The sequence below is a fragment of the Mustela putorius genome, unplaced genomic scaffold (assembly GCF_011764305.1).
Source record: "Mustela putorius furo isolate JIRA1106 unplaced genomic scaffold, ASM1176430v1.1 tig00003909_pilon_pilon_pilon, whole genome shotgun sequence".
NCBI lineage: Eukaryota > Metazoa > Chordata > Mammalia > Carnivora > Mustelidae > Mustela > Mustela putorius.
The window spans coordinates 17,764,618-17,785,174 of record NW_025422057.1 but is presented as its reverse complement, the minus strand read 5'-3'; the positions used below and the strand labels follow the sequence as shown (position 1 = coordinate 17,785,174).

At 46.5% G+C, this 20,557-nt stretch overlaps 1 protein-coding gene across 2 annotated transcripts in view; it reads right to left on the bottom strand.

The window, feature by feature from the left end:
* The window catches only part of GPAM (glycerol-3-phosphate acyltransferase, mitochondrial), a 58,304-nt gene extending 37,994 nt beyond the window's left edge, over positions 1-20,310 (bottom strand). The window contains exon 1 of one of the 2 annotated variants that reach the window (XM_004763853.3): positions 20,096-20,310. The gene's annotated coding sequence lies outside the window, so the exon portion shown is untranslated. The remainder of the gene's footprint in view (positions 1-20,095) is intronic. The other variant, XM_004763854.3, reaches the window with a different exon arrangement.
* Positions 20,311-20,557: the final 247 nt, after the last annotated feature.

The window sequence follows — 20,557 nt, the reverse complement described above, 5'->3', positions numbered from 1 at the left end:
TTTCTTTCAGCCATCAGCTGTGCCTCAGGGCAGGGCACTATTTCCAGAGAGCATCTGAGGCATAGGATCAGAGAACTAGTGGAGCAGGGTAATTAAGAAATTAGCTTGCAAGTTGATTTTTTTTTTTTTTTACAACTATTAAGTTCATGGTTAAGAAATGGAAGTTACTTTTTCCCCTTTTCCCAAGGCATCCAGCCAGACTCTTGGGTTCAAATCTCAAGATTCCCCAAGCCCTTAAGGGAGGCTGATTGCAAGTATCTGCCTTTTTGTTACTGAAAGTCAAAAAATGATAAACTATTGATCAGGTTGTTCACCAAGAAGACAAACCCTGAATGAGCCTTTTGTTTTTCCTGTGGAATCCTGTGAGTTGTGTAAGAAGGCACAATCCTGTGGGTTGTGCAAGAAGATCTTGTCTGAGAAGCAGGCAGGGACCCACATGGCCCAAGCACTGAGAAGGGGCTAAGCGTTGAGGGAGCTGGTTCTGGATTCCACTCGAGAGTGCCTCATGCAGGGCCAGTGGAGGTGGTCAGTCTGCAGAAGGAGGGTGACCATGGGAGGACTCAGAGGACCAGAAGGCTAGAGTCTTGGGAGCCTCAGTGAAGATCCCAGTGGCCAATTGTGTTGTGGAGGGAATGGGGCCCACATACCATGCAGGGCCTGGGCAAGCAACAGTGGCGAAGGAAACTGGCTGACAGGCGTTCTGCACAACACAGGTGCCCATAAGGGAGAAGAGGCAAATCCCAAGAATGATCACTATTGGACTTCCATGGACCTTGACATGCACTTACTTTGATATCCATTCTTTCCTAACATACTGACTGAGAGCCCCTTTGGGGCCCATCTTTTTAGCACCTGAGGATACAAGATGGCGATATGGGGATGTCACACGGATCTGCCCCGGTGGTGTTAAGAGTCTGATGGCCTCTGGCAGGTCAGGAGGGAGACATGCTATGGAAAAGTACAGTGAAGTTCCAAACAGCCTCTGTCACAGAGGTCAACAGAGGTAACCAGCATTAGAGAAGGTGGTCAGGGAGGGCCTCTCTAAGGAAGGAACAGCCAAGCCAAGACTGTGGTGTGAGAAGGACCATGTCTGACAGGAGCTCACAGAAGACCTTTCCAAGGAGCAGGAAGTCCACATGGCAAAACCCTGTGGGAGGATGGGGCTGGGAGATAGAAGTGAGCGGCGTGGACAGGGGGGAATAAGTAGGAAAGTGGCAGAGGGAGGTGTTGGGAAGCCAGAGGGGCCAGGTAAAGCCGGGATTTTCAAGACACCATAAGAAATCTCAAAAATTAAACATAACATTGTGACGTGTCAATAATGTCATGGAGGAATTCACAGGCCCTTTACTCTATAAATATTAGAGGAGGATGAATCAAAACAGAAGCCCAGGTCCTGGGACCTGGCCAACCTGGAAGGAGAAGGCAGTGACTCAGGAGCTATGATGTGGGCAAGGGCCTGCCTGGGGCCAACAGGCCACAGAGAATCTAGGTAAGAGGAAAGCAGGCGCACTTTGTAAGCTACCATTGGTTGAGCACTTCTAATGTGCCAAGCAGTATTCTAAGTACTTTGGAGGCATTATCTGAAGCAATCCTCTGTATCAATCGTGGCACAACCTGGAAAACAAGCCAGGCCAGACCACTGAAAGTGTAATTTTCACACAGAATCCATCTTAGGAAGTTCTTGGAAGAGCTGAAAGAACAAAAGGGAACCCTGAGGCAGCCCAGAGATTAGCAACAACAGATCAGTACCCTAGGGCTGGAGCAACAAAGTAAAATATTGACAGAACCAGGAGCCAGAGCCACCTAAGCAACATCTAGGACCAAGGACCAAGGGGGGGGGGGTTACCTAGGAGGACCCCAAAGGGTTGGGTCCCCCAACCCACAAGGCTGCCACGGCTGGAGATGCCACCTGAAAAGGGAGGGTCCCCCTCCCTGGCTTCCCCCCTTTCTGCCTCCCCCCACCTGCAAGCCCCTCCTACGGGCTGAAACAAACTGCATAGAAGCCTAAGGAATGAGTTTGCAGGGACCACTCCCCTCCCGGACATAAAATAGAGCAGGAAAGGAGGGGAATGGATCTAAGAGCAAACAGAAAAAGAAGGGGCCCATCCTTCCCACAGCCCCATGAGCCAGGAACAATTATTACCCACATTTTTCAGATGGAGAAACTGAGGTATACGGAGAGGTTAAGTGACTCCAGGACCTGGTAGAACCACCATTTGAATTCAGATTTATCTGATTCTAGAGCACAAACACAAAACAAACATTTTCAACCAGCTTCGGTGGAGGCCTAGCAGTTAGGGTAGTCGAGTCCCAGGTCTGAAAAGCATATCTTTATGTTAAACCCCACTCCACAAAGATATTCAGATGGGGTTGGCATTAGAACTGAACTGTGAGTGAGGACATCAGTGGAAAACAACTCTGAATCCTTCTAGCAGAATGTCTGAGAATACTTCAAGGACTTTGGAGCCAGACACCCTGGATTCCGATCTTGGTTCTGCCATTTACCAGCTGCGTAACCCTGGGCAAGTTATTTAAGCTCTCTGAGCCTCAGTTCTCTCATTTTTAAAGTGGATTTGCTCATGTCCACTTCCTTATTGGGTTATTTTGAGATTAAATGGAATAATGTATGCAAGATAATTAACATAGCACCTGCTGCATGGTTAAGATTTACTAAATAGTAGCTATTACTATCATTGTCAGTAGGTCTCCTATTGCAGAGACTTTGGAAACAAAAGAGAGATCTTAATTCTTTGAGTTTAAACCTTGGCAAAGAATTTGTCCTAAAAATCTTTGGAACTCATAGGAACTCTTAAGGTTACTTTGTTCTGGAAAAAAGTGTCTCTGTATCAGTCAGAATGGACTAAGTTATGATACAGTAACAAATGTCTCAGAGTCTTAAGACAACAAAGTTTATTTCTTGTGTATGCTACATGTAAAGGGCAGGTTATTATAGAAGCTCTGCTCCCGAAGGTCACTGGGGAGGCTCCATGTTGACACATACTTCTTTATGTGCTGAGGTCAAGAGCAGAGAGTATAAAGCACCCACTGGCTCTTAATCCATACAGGGCTTGAGTTCCAATTTCATTAGCTGGAGCTCTGTATGAAGCAAGTAGGTGAGAAAATGTCATCCTACCATGTGTCCGAAACAAGATACCCAAACATTAACAAATAACTCTAATGATTATCAGAACAATCTCAGTGAACCTTCTGGTTGGGATGGATAAACCAAAATCCCCAATCTGGAATGAAGAGATTTGGGAGCTTTTAACAGGCCAGACCACCCTATATGACCTCATAAAAGCTTGCCTTTGTTGTGCTTTTGTTGTGTTTCTGAAGACAACTTGTAGTTTTGTTCCTAAAAACTGCTTTAGGTCACCTCTCTGAAAATCACCCTCGGTTTCTGGAAGATATTGTCTTGGTGGTTTATGGAGTTGAGATGTTAGCTGGACATGAAGCCTCTTGTCTTCTGGAAGAGGGATCCTCATGTGGACTAGATGGTGAGTGCCCAGACTTACCCAGAGCCCTTCTGCTTTTATACTACCATCTGCATGACATCAGGTTGTCAGATCCTGATGACTTGCTGAGCAAGTTCAAGTTCTAGTGGAAGGGGCAAGGCCTTTCCTTGGCTTTCACAACCCCATGCTCTCCTGGACTTCCTTCTCCCTACCTGGGTGTTTTTTCCTTGGCAACGTTTGCTGACTCAAGGTCGTCCTTCATTCTTACTCCCTATTCTCTCAGCAGATCAGCAACTCAGGAGTCATTCTTAATTTCTTCCTAGATCCAATCCAACACCAACTTCCAGCAATGTAACCTTCTAAACAGCTTTCAACCCACCACCCATTTCCTCCTCTCCACCTGCACTATCCTAATGCAGGCCATTACCATCCTCCCTGGGAAACACAAAACTTCCTACCAAGGCTTCTCATGTCTGCTTCCCATGCAGACATCCCACACAGCAGCCAGAATGGACCTTTGAAAATGCAACACTGAGCATTTCAAACACTCCCATTTCTTTGCCTGATCCCCACTGCAAGTGATTAAAATCCGTTCTGCTGTTGTTGCAGTTGTTAGGACTTTTACGACAGAGACTTTTAGGAAAAGTCTCAGACCTGGCCTGCTAATCTTCCCACCCTCCTCTGCTCCCACTTGCTCTTTGTCTCTGACTTGGGCCACCCTGGTTTGTTTTCAGTCCTTCAGTAAGATGGCTCTGCCCTTCTCCTGCACATACGGCTTCGTCTGCTGGCAGTGGTCCCCACCACAAGCCCCTCTTTTCTCTACAATCCATGCCTCATAACACAGCTCAGTTCCCAGCTCCCTCACTGACCCCCAGACTAAGTCAGACCCCTTGTCAGATGCTTCTCCCACATGGGACTTATCACAATTTTAATTGAAGACTTGGCTGTAGAATTAGCCATTTAACATCTGCCTGTCCCTCTTAAATTCCATTCCCTTCTCAATTTCCTAGCACCCAACAGTGCGTTGAATGTCTAAGTACAAGATGTAATTACTTATTTAATAAAGGAGAGTGTGAGTGGCTATTACAGCTATTAATAGTTGTGGACAAGTATAACTTTGAGAACAGAAATATTCCAGGAGCAATAACGAACCAAAGAGTCTTAGGGGCTCAGGACTCTATGGGTCTTAGAGAAACATGTATTCAAGCTTGGTAGAGAGATAGGAAGCAGATTACCCATCCTCCCCCTTCCTGGGTCAGAGGAGAGGGAACAACATAAACACCAGGGTGAATAGGGGCCCAGGTCTCCAGTGGTGACCAGCCACACCAGGGTGGTGGTCTTCCATGGGTAAGGATCCGCAATGGAGAACAAGGCAAAGCAGAGGCTGAGAGGCAAACAGGTATGTGCCCAGGACACTTGAAGGAAGGAATTTGAAAATACTTGGAAGTTAGAAATGGCTGGAGAGAGACTTATTTCTACTTCCTCCTTAGAATCAGTTTTTGTCAAAAAGGAAAAAAGTTTTCATGAAGAGGACAAGGAGAAGCAAAACTACTTTGCATTTAAATTATTCATTTTCTAATGAGAGAAAAGTAAGCTAGAACTTCACTTATTAAATCTAATCAGGAAGATCCACAAAGTTTAACTAAATCTCCAGTTAGAATATTTTTAAAGACATCTAGTTTTATTACTTGTGGGGACACAGAAGCTCCAAGATTTTCTTTTAGAAAATGTTGGGTGTTCCGAACGTACCCCTTATAACCATCTTTAGCTTTTTACTTACACATTTCCTAAAATAAAAGGTTTCCAAAGAGTGTTATCAACAGTTTCCAATTTTCTAAATTACCTGATAGAAAGCAAAACCTGAAAAAGCAAAATAATACAACTGGCTGTGATTTTTGCCAAATCTTTTCTGATGGTTGTCATCATATTATCCCATAGAATATTTGAGATGGATTACAAGGATGATCTCTGACATGAAAGTAAGATATTGTATGATAGGCTTTCCATAATCCTGAGTCACAGGGTACAATCCCCTCCTGTAGTCCCACTTGGTTATACCGCTGATTGCACAGGTCACTGAGGCTGACCCTTCACTGGGTGACGTACACCTCCCGCATTCCTCTTGTACATCCAGTTCTGCTTAGGAGATGGCAAAACAGTATTCCCCTTGATCAACTTATTTTATAGTTACTTTTTCCAAAAGCTGTCAGTTTTGGTCCAGGTTTCCAACCTAAATCACTGGCACACATACATAAATTTAGCATTCATCCATGAATTGTAGAATTCCTAGTAACCACTGTAGGTTATAGATGGGATTAAGTAAACCTTCATATCCACAATGTTGGTTTTCTCTAGGTTAATTATAAATGATGTTTTTAGAGGATAGTCCCTAAACTTCTAGGTCACCTGCTCATTAACTGTTGAAAAATATATCATGAATTATATCGAAAGCCCCATAAACTGATCCCCTCCTGGAATGAAGGAAATTGTAACCTCTCAGAGAGAAGGCTTAGTTAGCTTTAAGCTCTACAGTGTCATGGCATGCCTTAGGTACATGGCAGGAATTTTTGAATGGTGATAATAGTTACAGTAAAATTATCTACATACTCAGTAACCCCATTTTATAAACCACAGCGAAGCTCTTAGACAAATTTTAATTATAAGAGTAGTCAGCTGGCTCTCCTCTGCACATGACCTGCAATCTCTTCTTATCCACAAAACTGGAGGACGCCCCTACAGGAATCCTATTATTAATTAGGCATGTGTTTGAAGATTACAACATGGCTACCATTCAGACATGTCCGAAATAGTAATTACTCTAGACATTAATTACAGATTGACAAGATACATTATCCAGGACTATGGAGGGTCCTGGAATGTTAAATGCAAACTCAATCTATGGTTTTAATCTCTCTGCGCCTCATTTCCCTTATCTGTACAGCAAGACTAGTCATAGTATCTGCTTTGTAGGGTGGCTGTGAAGACTAAAAGTTAAAATATGGAAGATCCTGCTAGACAGCACCTGGTGAATAGTGGCCAATATATAATGTTCGCAATTATCTTAAGAGTTTCTGGGAAAATATCTAGTCTGGGAGGCTTCATAGGATCTAGGTTCATAATCAATCAGTGTGGTAGTTCAGAATCACGGGCTTCCCCAGCTCCAACCCCAACAACTTCCCTTTTCCACTTACACATTTGCACAGAGTTTTCCTTCGGTGACTATGCTATGGGGTTGTGTCACTAAAGTCTTAAAGACTCCACTTTTTAGAGTCAGGGGAACACTTTGAGAATCTGATGAAACTCTAGACCCTCTCCCGGGGGGGGGGGGGGGGGGGAGGTACATATAGAAGTTCACATTTGATTTCAGGAGGTTCGTCACCCACTCTCCATGCCCCCTGCCCTGCCCAAGGTCATTCATGGATTCCAGATTAAGAATCAGTGTTTGAAAGCATGGGTTGGAAGACAGCCCCATTCGGAATCTTGTTCTTTGAACAATGTCTAAAGGCAAGATGAGACAGAAACACGTATTGGTACATTGTAAAGGAAGTCTAATTACTATTAGTCAGATAAGTACTTTCCAATAAAGGATTTTGGTGATGAGGAAGAGGATGAAGAAGAAGGAGGATGAAGAGGAAGAGTCTTCCAAAGCCAATAAAGGTAGGTAAACTAAAGGTAGATTTTTAATTTAAGGAAGCTAGGTTTGCAGCACAGCTTTGAACCTGGGAAACGCCACATGGCTATTATTATCAGCAACTCCAGAGGCATTTTGGGTAACTGATTGTATCTATGGCTCTGCTCTCTTTAAAACGTCCAGCAGGCAAAATATTATCACTGGGGCTCTTCACGCCTGTTCAGTGATTCAGACACAAAAGAAATGCTAATTATGGGAACTGAGCTGTGAATTCTGAGTGACCCTAGGGACAAAATGATTATCTGGTGGTCTTATATTGCTGGAAATTTTTTAGAGTGTTTTAAGATTACATTAACTGGTTTTCACCTTAAGTGCTCTGCCTGGAGAGGCATTAAAGCCTCCTGATAAGAAAAATTTCAAAGAGGTAATGGCATCGGCCAATAGATCTTTGGGTGAGTCAGGGGTACTGTAAGGAGACGAGCCCAAGTGGGGCGACTGGGATCAGCCAGGGTGGTGGGATGGGCTTGCCACAACCAAAAGCTTCCCATTTGATGAGGACTCCCTAACCCCTTTCTGTCTCCGGTTTCTAACAGTGTCCCATGCCAGACACCAAAGAGGAAGAATAATATATTTACAACAAAGGTCAGAGAATGAGGCCAAGGACCTCATTTCTGCTCCATTATGGTCTCAGATTGCACCTCTGCTTCTAAAATCTTCTCAAGGCCCACAAGTGTCAGCATGCTCTTACCCCTGCTGACCTCCGCCATCCTCTTCTCCCCTACAGCCCTGGTCCCCAAGGCCATCCCTCTTCTTAAACCATCCTGAATCATCCCTGGCTCAGGGATTCCTTACTTGTTCCTGCTATCAGGAGCATTCTTTTTCTGGATCTGTACATGGCTGACTCATTCTTATGTGCAGGTCTTGTCTTGGCTAGCAACTTTGTGTTCCCTGCCTCGTCACTTTCTTCTGTGCCATCCTATTTTATTTTGTTTATAGCATTTATCACTATCTGATAATAATCTGTGATTCATTTTCTTTATGTTACCTCTCTTCCCCCATTAGAATGTAAGCTCTAGTAGAGCCCGGACCTTCTAAGTCAATCTCTGCCATGGCCATGCCCCCCCACCCCACCCTCCTACCCTGCCCTCCCCCTCCCCCTGCCCCCCAACGCCAGTTTAGCCCACAGAAACCACTAGATAAACATTTGTGGGCCAAATGAATGCTCAGGGATAACATTTGCTCTGTGCCAGACACAAATGCTTTTCTCACTGAATTCTCACACCACCCCTCCATGGTAGGTATTTATCAATTATCCCTATGGTACATATTGGGTTTTGGAGAGGTTCTGCCAGTGTTTCCAATGTTAAAACTAGCTTGTTACAAGCTAGCAAGTAACCAAGACCTGATTTGAACCTAGGCATGTTTGACTCCAACACTCATACTCTAAATCAGGAATCAGACACTCTTTCTATAAAGGGCCAGCTAGTAAATGCTTAAGGCTTTGGGGGCCATGTGGTCCCTGTCACAACTATGCAACTCACAATCCCATAGTAGCATGAGAACAGATATAGACAGTACATAAACAAATGGATGTGGCTGTGTGCCAATTAAACTTTATTTGCAAAACAAATGGTTGGCAGGATTTGGCCCAGATCCCTCCTTTTTTTTTTTTTTTAAGATTTTATTTATTTATTTGACAGACAGAGATCACAGGTAGGCAGAGAGGCAGCCAGAGAGAGAGGAAGGGAAGCAGGCTCCCTGCTGAGTAGAGAGCCTGATGCGGGGCTCGATCCCAGGACTCTGGGACCATGACCTGAGCCGAAGGCAGAGGCTTTCACCCACTGAGCCACCCAGGTGCCCCAGATCCCTCATTTAATTCATAATTTGATGATACGCTATGCCAGAAGGGGGTTAAACAAAAGAGGAGGGGAATAAAAGGCAAACATTAAAATATGTGCTCTGTGCCGCTGATAGCTCTTTAGATAAGAAAGATGGCCATTTTCAGGTAAGTTTTAACTTACATAGAAAAAGATAGAGTAAGAGATACAGTTCTGATAGGAAATCGGACTCTACTAATTCAACCTCTTAACTGAACTATGACCATCATTTAAGAGTACAGTACAAACTAATTCAATTAAGTTATTCCATTTTTACCAAGGTTCCATTCACATGTAGTTATACCTGATTTTGCATCACATGAATTAGACGTGATGCCAGTGTCTGAACAGAACCACATAACCTCCCACTGCAAGCAAGCCCCCAAATGGTCAATATTGAAGGACCAAGTGTAGAAAGCCACTCTGTTAAAATTCTTCCTCTTTCAACAGTGAGACTAAAACCTTCAGTCTTTCCTTCTCAAGCAAGCTTACAGTTATTGGCAAGAGGTGAAAGATACGCTATGAATCACAGCTCGGAGCCAGGCCAGGGCAATCTCTTGTACTTTACTGGCAAGGGGAACACAATTTGTGCTCAGTTATATTATGGTCATTCATAGCAGCTCTTGAGACTGAATGTCCCCATTAAAGGAAAAGATCAGCCCACCAGTGCCTTGGGCCTGGGCTGGGTGGTAAGGGCTGACCTTTGAGAAGGTGGAGGAGGGACAAAGGCCGTAGTTCCTGTAGTGGTGGGCTCTACAGAAGGACAGGCTGGTGTGGCCGGGGAGTTTTAGGGGTGCTAAGCCTCCTCTCACACTCTGCTTTTCTCTCGGACAACCCTAGGTCATCACAAACCCATTAGACAAATATTCATTCTCTCTTACCTAGAAAAAAGTTTCCCTCCGGGAACAGCACATAGTGCTTAAACCAACAGGCACATTTTCCCCAATCTGTATGTAATTTTCCAAACATGGGCTTTAAATAGTTGGGCAGGGAACAAAAATTCAAACTTTAGGTGGTCCCCTGGACCTTCTCCTAAGACCCTCTGTGCACGTTCTAGTAAAACCCAGTGTTAGCAAGAACACTGCTACATCAGTTTCACCAGGTCCCTGACTTTCCTATCTGATCAGGCTCGGCACCCTCCAGCAGCCTACAGGTCTTGCCTGACCACCCCGGCCTGTCTTCGGTGAAGAATCCGGTTAGGTCGGTTGAGTCAGAGTCCCCCTTACCCTTGCTGTTGCCGCTTAGTACTTTTCCATCTGCTGACCCCTCCCCCCTCCCTGCCAGTGCTCTATTTGGAGATAAGCCCAGTCTGTCCTACCCACTGTAAAAAGCCCCATCGTGATGGTCCCTATGCCTCTGGGGAGTCCTGAAGAGTCTGCCTGACCATGTTTACAGGTGTCAGTGAGTATTTCGTTTCTTTAACACAGGAAAGCAGCCCCAGCGTGGCAGAACCAGCATGTGAAGGAGAATCTAGAGATGCAAGACCTCCCCCAGCTCTGCCAGTAACCTGGGCGCTCTTCCCTTCGCTTCCCCTTCTGAGCCTGTTTTCTCATGAGCAATGGAACAAGTCAATCTCATATCTACGTTTTCAACCATCCAAATCCCTCTTTTTGTTGTCTAATACCTGTCCTAGTTATTACTGTTTATAGTTACTATTTAAGATGATATCTATTTTCAATCAAAGTGGATTTCTATTGAGCACTTAATATTTACCAGGACTGTACCGTATACTGTCCACATCTTCTAGCATTTCATTCTCACAATCTCCCTGTGAAAAGGGACCCCTGTGATTGCAGACTTCTCAGATACAACAGCTGAGGTTCCAAGTAATAACATAAACGTCCCAAGGTGAAACAGAGAGGAAGCGACAGAGCTGGGCTTTGAGCAGGAACCATTTCTTTTCCCCAAGAATTACACTGTCTGCATGTTCCCCAGAGCCCCTGGTCAGGATCTGACTGGAAAGGAAAATACAGATTCCAACTCCATTGCCCTGAAATCCTTATCACCGCACCATGATGCCTCTCGCCATGTCAGGCTACCGAACACCAACATGTTTTCCCTGGAGGAGATGGTGCGGGAGCTCCCACAGAAGACAATGCATGGTCTTTGCCCTCGAGACACTCAGAACCCATGCTAAAACCCATGGCCAAACCAATGGCCCCAGAGAGGCAGTGCTGATAATTCATAGAGCAGGAGCTCCCTCTTCCTTGGATCCTTATTGTCATCAGGCAAAGCAAACATGAAACAATGGCCTCTGCAAATCTTGGTGATTCTCCAGACTCTGAAGACTATTTTTCTTCCCTAGAGAGAGGCAACTCCTTCAAAAATGGACCAAGTTAATAATCTGGTGATAGAAGAGACTGCAGTGAGGGGGCTCTCCTTGAAACAAACAGTTGGAGATTTTTTTTAAGATTTTATTTATTTATCTGACAGACAGAGATCACTGGTAGGCAGAGAAGCAGGCAGAGAGAGAGAGGAGGAAGCAGGCTCCCTCCTCTGAACTGAAAGCCGAGTGCAGGGCTGAGAGCCCAATGCAGGGCTCGATCCCAGGACCCTGGGATCATGACCTAAGCCGAAGGCAGAGGCTTTAACCCACTGAGCCACCCAGGTGCCCCCCAGTTTGAGATTTTTAAAGAAGACATATCAGTACTGGACTGACTGGGGAGAGGGAAGGCAGCACATGGTCGGTGAAGGGTAGATGTCTAGAGACGGCAGAGCAAGGCTGATAAAGTTAATGTTTTGTGCAGATCTGATTCTCTAAGGGGTGGGTAAGAAAGGAGAATGAATTTAATTATTGGATGTCTACTATGATCTAAGGTCCTTTATATACACTAAGCATTAGGTCCTGACAACCGTGTGTAAAGTTGATGTTTTAGAGATGAGGCTAGTAAGAATCCAAAGAGAGATTCTCTTTTTTCATTCTATCTCAATGCCTAGCTCTTACTCAGATTTTTGTGAAGTAGACAGCACTTACTCAATGGAATATCTGTAAAAAAATATTTAAGCTACAAAACCAAATATAGTGCCTAGTATACAGTAGGTGCTCAATAAAACAGGAGAGATTAACAACTCAATGTGGTTTCTCAAACCCAATCCAATTGGGTCAATCTAATCCAATAGTTCTCAACTGGGGATAATTCTGCCCCCAGGAAGACATTTGGAAATGTCTAGAGATACTTTCGGTCATCACAAAAGAGGGGAAGAGTACTACTGGAGGATGCTGCTAAGCATCCTACAATGCAGAGGACAGCCAGCCCCACAACAAAAATGATCTGGCCCATAATGTCAATAGGGTCAAGCTGAGAAATTCTGATCTAATCCAACGTGTTTTACAGATGAGGAAACCATGACCCAGAGAGAAGGATGACCTGCCCAGGACCACACAATGGATTGATGGCAAAGCCATGATGAGAAACACCCTTAAGCCTTCTACATTGTTCTTGCCAGACCTCAAGCTGCTGACCAACAAGAGGGCTGCCCGTTACAAGTGGGAGGAGTTCAGTGGAAAGGACTGTGTTGGGGCACCTGGGTGGCTCAGTGGGTTAAGCCGCTGCCTTCGGCTCAGGTCATGATCTCAGGGTCCTGGGATCGAGTCCCGCATCGGGCTCTCTGCTCAGCAGGGAGCCTGCTTCCTTCTCTCTCTCTGCCTGCCTCTCAGTGTATTTGTGATTTCTCTCTGTCAAATAAATAAATAAAATCTTTAAAAAAAAAAAAAAAAAAAGAAAGGACTGTGTTGGCCAAAGAGTCCAGGCAAACCAAATACAAGTAAGTGGACCAAGCCTGTTGCTCCCAAGTCTGGATGACACCCTGAATAAGCAGCCGGGGAAGGTTCCAGAAAACTTGGGACCAAGGCTGAGAGGGCAGAGTGCTCACTAGAGGCCTTAGTTGCCCATCAGTTTTGCTCCCTCTTTTTCCTCTTCTTAGGGTTGCAAACCAAAACATAATTATCAAGTCAAAAAAATTTTTTCTTCTAATAATTAAATAGGCAAGTGAAAAATATGAGTGATTAAGTGGTCACATTAGGTCAAGGTAGAGACTGCCAGAAACTGATTCTTTCCAAAAGATAAGAGTCATTTGTATTATTGTTTCCACCAACAATAATTTTTTGGCATCTTACCTGCCAAGAGATGGGGTAGGTCCCAGGAGACCGCGGCAGAAGGAGAAGAGCGTGTTCACCAATAACACGCACAAGACACATCCTTGACCTCAAGAAGGACTCAGTCCAAACATGAGAGTCTCCCTTTGTATTGGCCATCGCAGAGCAAAACCAACATTGCAGAGTGGTAAAAGAAAACCCTCCTTATAGCTAAATTATTTAAGCCCGGCATGAATTGCTTATATTAAATAATCTTTTTTTAAAGATCTATTTATTTACTTGAGAGAGAGACAGAGTGCACAAACAGGAGGGCTAAAGGAAGAGGGAAAGAGAATCTCAAGCAGACTCCACGCTCAGCACAGAGCCCAACACGAGGCTCAGTCTCAGGACCCTGAGGTCATGACCTGAGCCAAAACCAAGAGGTGGTGTCCAACCAAGGTTGGTGCCACCTCGGTGTCCCTTAAATAACTTTTAATATAGAAACATTCAACCATGGTCCAAGAATTTGGACTTTACCACATATGTTATTGGGATTTGGTTTGCCTGATGGGCATTTTCCTCTATCCATCAAGCTTTTGTGGGGACTTCCAATGCCCTGGACCATATCTTCAACGGTGGGATAACCAGAGGCAGTATGGAACTTCATTTAGCTAGACAAGACCATTCGACCTCAAGATTTCCTAACCTCATGAGATAGAAAGGCTGACCATGACCCTGAAAGGCTGTTCTGGGTCAGGGTACTTGTATCTTTTCTAGCAGTTTCTAAGCTGCAGCTCAGTGGAAGCTGGAGATCTGGGTTAACACAAGATCAACTTTTATCTTGCGATTTCAATGAAAAATTAAACACCCTGATAACACTGAGTACGAATTGCTTTTATTTCCATTGCAATTGCTTTCTGAGACGGATAATTCCCCTTTAGATTTTCATGAGTTTGGCCCAGAAATTGGATACTCAAGGCATTAAACATACAGCAGCCTGTGACGCCAAATAAACAGGAGTGTCTACTTAAGGATCTGGCCACCATGGCCAGCTAAGTGTCTCCGGGAAATGAGTAGAATTTGAATACCTCAGCTTGGCCAGTTGGCTACAGACTGAGAAATCAGACACGAAGAAAGACATGCCAGGGGCTCCCACTTGGGTTTGGACATAGGTGTTAACCTTGATGACAAGCAGTTTGTTGGGCAATGCTTCCCAGACTTTGAACTCTCACTGTGCAGTAAACAATGGATGCTATTTTTTCTGTCCAGTCATAATATGAAAATTAAATGCAACATAAATTGATAACCTACAAACATCATCATCTCATAAGAAAGAATGTCTCAATATCTCAACAAACAGGAGGGATAGACTCTCAGAAGGAAAGCAGGTTCCTCCAAGGAAATACACACAGCTGTATTAAAGACTGGCTACTTTGTCCTTAGTTCTTAGAAAAACATCATAAACCAGCACTGGTCTGCAGTCTGGAATATGGCTACTGCGAGTAGCCACTGGAGTTGCTGGGAGAAGAATTAGGTTTGAGACCCAGATTGAACAGGGAAGGTATTGCAGGACAAGGACAAGAAGAGGTGAGGGGTAGGGTTGCAGGGATAGAACTTGCCCCTAGAATAAGCCTCTCTGCTCTATGATAGCAATCTCCACGTGGTAATGCTACCCTAAATTATTTGTTTAATTACCCATCTCTTCCACTGGGCTTTGAGTTCCTTGAGAGCAGGGGTTGTGCCTCGTTACCCTGAGTCACGGAGCTAATTAGTTGTGGGGAAGGGGTGATGGTGTAGGAAAAGGGCATTCCAAGGAGCAATGGCAAAGCACTAGGAACACAGAGTGCTGCTTCGTGAACTTAGACAATGTGACGATTAGAGGGCACATTTTCTATCGTCTAACCATGCATGCTGTTTCTGGCTGGTGCAATGGATGGAGAGCCCCACCTCCATCCTACCCAGCAGGCTCACCCTGGGCATCATCCCACAAGATCATTAAAATGAGCCCCAAGGGGAGTGCAATGGGGGTTAGGACTGCTACCGCCCCGGGGAGATGCCAGGGGACCGAAGAGTGAAGGCTCAGCACCTCTCTTGTGTCCCTGAACTGTCTGAGCCAGACTGGGTCTGGGTGTGGAGCAGCCAATCTCCTGCCCACCTGCTGCTTGATCCCCCTGGTTTTCCCATTGCCAAATCAGAGAAGAGCTTTCAGTCCCAAGGCTTTCCATTTTCCCAGGTCCCTGTTCCCCACAGTCACTTATAATTTGGAATTGACAAAAAGCAAACATCATCTGCACTGTTACCAAGCAGCCCTCTGGTTAAATTCCACAGCAACCACTCCTCTCCGCAGAAGTAGTCACGGAAAAATGATGTTGCTTTCTTTGAAAACTCATTTTGGGTCCTTGTTTTTTGTTGTTGTTCTTGTTATTTATTATTATTATTGTTTTTTTAGCCGATTTGATTTCTGGCAAGAGGTTAAAGCTCAATGCACAGAGCCAGCCGCAGCTAAACTTCCTGCCAGACCCATAGGGCGGGTTGGAGGTCAAATGCAAAGCTCATGAAGCAAGTACATTGAGGCAAGGAGAGTATGGGGAGCTGGGGAGCTGGGGAGGGGAGAGGGCTCCTGCTTGAGGGCTCAGGAGTCATGGAGGATTTTCACTACCACTGGCTCAGCATGGCAGCTTGGAGCCCCATTATACATCTGAAGTGCTGCTCATGGCCAGAGAACCCAGCTTCACCTTGGTGAGATCAGCAAGGCTGCAGGTTCTGGGAACTGAATGGGCAGGGTGTGCTTTCCATTGCAAATATGCTGCCACTTTCCTTTTATGACCACTGGGGAGGATTTGCCTCAGGGTACAACTTGCTACACAGTCTCTTTGGAAATGCTCTTGGGGTAATGTATCATTTATTGTACAGCATTTTTGTTCCTTTCTCAATATCCATCCAATCCTCTCTGACCAACCCCACCACCACCAAAGAAAGGTTTTCAAATCCTGAGTTCATTTGAAGACAGTGGTATGCTTTGAAGGATCAATCCTATAGCCTGTCTTCCCGCCATTATTGCTCCCTTAGGCATCACTGGCTAAAACACTGATGTCCTTGGGAGGTCCTACTATGCATTATGACCAGCATACAGTTGGTAGGGATTGGCTAACAGACAGCTGAAGGCAAGAGTATGGCCCCTGGTAAGGAAGAGGAGATAGAAAGTTGATATGCCCCTGGAGAACAAGGGGACAGGGTCCTCCAAGGGGAAGGTGGGAGAGAATTAAAGAACATTCTTTCAGGAGCCTGAAACTGATCATTTCCTCTCATCATGCTTGGCAAGCTTAGACTTTCCATCACCTCCCAGTTTCTGGCTTTGTCTGGAAAAAATGCTAACCAGCTCCTCACAAGGGCTGTCACTAAAACCCTGGCCGGAGAGCTTACAAATGACACTATGTGCAATGCAAAAGGAACATGGTGCTCCTGGGGGTAGGCTGTGTGGGTGGGGGAAGGGGGCCGCCTTGGGAGCACTCATAGGCAGCCAAGGAAGATGATGGGCCCCTCCCCAAATCCTCAACTCACAGCTCCCCCTCCCAGCCTGCCTGTGGTTGTGATCTCACCATCAGAGAGGATGGCCGCAGGAGGCTTAATCATCCAAGCTGGACATGTAGGAACCTGGAGGGCAAAGACACAGAGAACCTGTTTTCTGTCCCTGGGAAGGGGCTGAGGGATTTCTATCTAGAAGGAGTGACCCCCAGGGAGCAAGGACGTTGAGTCGTAGCTGGGGAGTGGAAGGAGGTGCTAGAGAAAGAGACTTCCAGGAGACAGAATCAACCAAGTCTTCCTCCTGGCCTCCTTGAGTTTAGACTCAGACTCTCTCCATCCAAGGAGATGGCTAGGTAGAAGAGCACTGGACAGGGAGTTAAGAGAGTTTCTTTTAATCTGACTCTATCTTACTGTGGATCAAGGGAATTTTAAATACTGGATAGGGGCCACTCGGCCTGAGGAATCATTCAGTCCACCCCCCATCACACACACTTGAGACTCACAGCCTCTGAGTCCCAGAGACTTGCCGGAAGTTGGCCAGGGCCACACATACTGAGCACCTACTACATTCTGGAGGTATGAGAGGTGCTCATATGCTACTGATCCATCAGAGAAGTCTTTCGTGACTAGCTCGCCACCCCCATCTAAATGAGGTCCTTTGTTCTTTTTCTCACCACAACGGGAGCTAATTATTTGTGTGATTTTTTTTTAATGCCTATTGCCCCCAATCCAACTGTAACTTCCACAAGGGAAGGGAGCTGCTTCTGCCTGATTCTCTACTGTATCCCAGTGTCTCACAGCTGGCAGGCACACACCCACCTTCAATGAACACAGAATCTCTACTCTCCAAGTAACTCCAAGAGAGACACATTAACACCCATTTTCCAGGTGAGGAAGACTAGAACTTAGACAACACAAATAACAAGTGGAAAAAGCGAAATTCAGCAGTAAATGGCACTCCCAATGCTTTACTACTCTTCTAACAAAGGTTTTCAGACTTTGTAGATCCGCCTAGGCTGGGGACATTGGTTGAGGCTTTTTTGGCTGTGATATTCTTGGACCAGATGCCCCCAAACCAGTCCCTGGTCTTGTCAAGCCCCATGTTTGACCGTGGTCCAGGCAGGGAAGACGATGCTGAGGACCACACCGCAGTGAGGGGATCCGCACTCAGCAATTGGGAAGGCAGACAGTGGAGCAGGACTATCTGCCTGACGGGAATTTCAGAGGGGATCCAGTGAGTTCAAAGCTAAGTGCTTGTGAAAGCCCCTGGTGTGTGGGAAGGGCACCGGCTTTGAGGCCAGATACACCCAGAATTGAGTTTCAGCTCTCGCACTTACCAGCTTGGGCAAGCTGGTTCTCCCAGCCTTAGTCTGTTCCTCGAAGACACAGGATGATCCTGACCCCCTCCCTCATGAATGAGATCTGGCAGGGAGAACCCTCAGGACAACATCTGATGGACTCCGAGCGTCCGGCCATGATGGTTTCCTGAAGAACCCCCTTCAAGGCTGGCCAAATTCCTGATCTGGAGCCCCTCTCAGCTCCAGGATGGAAGCCAGAAGGGGTTAAACGTGGCTACAAAGGTAGGCAAGAGACTGACGGGGAAAGCCGATCCTGACAGAGAGGACAGAGCTCCTGGTCAGGGTCTGTGCCCACCTACCCCCACATCCTCAAAGCCTTGCCCACAGCCTGCGCTGTGGTTCCTGTGCTGTCCTCTCAGTGGAGGGAACGGTTCAGCGGAGCTGATGGGAGCCTTGCCTCGTGCTCTGCTCATTCCCCTGACACTAGGCATTTGTTTCTCATGGACTCAGAACCAGACTGGCATGCGGCACAGGCGTGGAAGCGCGGGTTCTGAAGCCCACCATTTACCCGGTGAACTTGTTTCTTAATCCAGCTCTCCCATCTGTGAAATGGGTTGACAGTCACCCCACAGGCGTGTTATGAGAACTGAGTCAACAAGTGTAAAACCCCTGGCTTCACAGAGCTGCCGGTGTAGCGGAGGCCATGGACGAGGAACACAAACGATCATAAGACAATGCGATTAGGGGGCCGGTGAGGCAAAGTGCAGGGAACCCTAACCTAGTACCAGAGGAAGAGCCTTTACTCAAAGACCCAACTCACGTGTTGACCTGGCCAGAGCAAGGGGCAGGGGAGGGGGGAAAGTGTGCCACGCGGAAAGGAGAGCATGAAATAAGAACACCATGACGGGTGTGAAGAACGAGTCCCCATGTGGTGGGACAGGGAGGGAGAAGGGGAGAGGGGAAGACCCACGCCATCCAGACGATGGCAAAGGGCGGAGGTGTTCCCAAAGGAGCAGGAAAGAAATCAGGTCCAAGAGGTACAGCCCCCCTGCTCTGAGCTTGTCCCCCCCCTCGTCATTTCCCTTAAAATTTTGAGAGGGAAGCAGGATTTACTCTGATGAACTCCTCTGACCATTACTCTGAAGAGTGGCAGGAAATCCAGTGAGGGGCCTGGGCAGAGAAAATTCCTGGGGGTTGGCAGAGTCCTCAGCAGGAAGAAGGGCTCTCCACCTCCTGGAGAAGCTTTGGGGGCAAAGAGATGCCAACATTCCATCCCGTGGAAGCCAGCAAAGCACAAACAACCTGGATCCAGCCAGTTCAGAATTAACACATCCCGAATGGAAGCCTCCGGCGGTTAAAAGAACCGCCAAGACTAAAGAGAGGGGACGCAGTCATCTAACATGTGGAGGGAAAAACCAGTTTTAATACCAATTTACCCTAAAAGCCTTTTTTTTTTTCTATTTAATGGCAAAATAAAATGTTTTTCTTGTTTTGCATCGTCTCCTCCCCTCCTTGGCCAGCTCCAGCCAAACCTCACCAGAAGAGAGGATGCTCCCGTCCTTGTCCTCGTCCTAGGTCTCTAAACCCCTGCCGGCACCCCACGGAGCCCAGCCTGCATGGGTATCAGGGGAAGTCCTCAGACTTGTCCCCTACCCGCCCAACTGAGGCGGGGGCATGGCGTGGATGAGAACAGGCCGTGCACAGCACACAGAGATCTTTGCAAGGTGGGAAAGAAATTCTCATAAATGCGGGGCTCGGCCCCACTCTGCCCCTCTCTGCGGTCAGCATCATGAGGACTGGCGCGCCAAGTAGACCCTCTGAGGGCCACATCCCATTGGCAAACCAGATCGGATAGGTTTCAAGCTAAAGCAACTGGATTGCTCACACAGCGTCCAAAACCCTGTCAGGACTTTGGAGTTCTGAGCCAGTGCATGACGGGCATGCCAAGGGGACAGACCTCAGGAAGGGCTTCATGGGAGCAAAAGCGCTTGGATGTCAATGAGACCTGGTGATCGCGCTCACAGCTCTCTCCAGCTGCAAATAACTCCCCCCTTGGCCTTGCCTTTCTGTAGAATTCCAAGATTCTGAGGTTTTTTTCTTGCACTTCCTTTTTCTACTTTCTCTACCTCCCCTGCTTTCTACTCTGAGCCCCAGAGCTCCAACCGTATCCCCATTTTGAGTGTCATGGCATCCTAGGAAATTAGGCACCCCCCCACCCCGCCAAAAAAAATTACCTTTAATACCTGTATCCTTGACTCTGTAGTGTTTGAAGAATTATGTTCAACCAGCTGATGTGCAAAGCTGATGGAAACTTTTCGGAAGACCGCCCCCGTGTGTGGCGGCGTCTGGCTGTCTGTTTGTACTGCTGGAGGCCGAAGGACTTTGAGTGCTCGAGAGTAACCTCAGAAAAAGTCCCCAGGCTGCAGCAAACCCTCCCAGCACAGTTTTGAAACACCAGAGGAGGAGGAAGCCTCTTTAATCAAATAATAACCAGCCTGAGATAAGGCTTTCGAGGCCGAACAGGGCCAACCAATCGCCTGCTTCTTTCAGACCGCAAGGGCAAACAGACCCGGGCTTTTGGAGTGAGTTTCAGGGCTCGTTATAATTTAATGATGCTGTAAGTGGTGTCTTCTTGGCTTTGCCTGGTGGGGATTTTCTAAGTAGGGAGCTCAGAGGCTCATTCTCGGTGGAGGAGC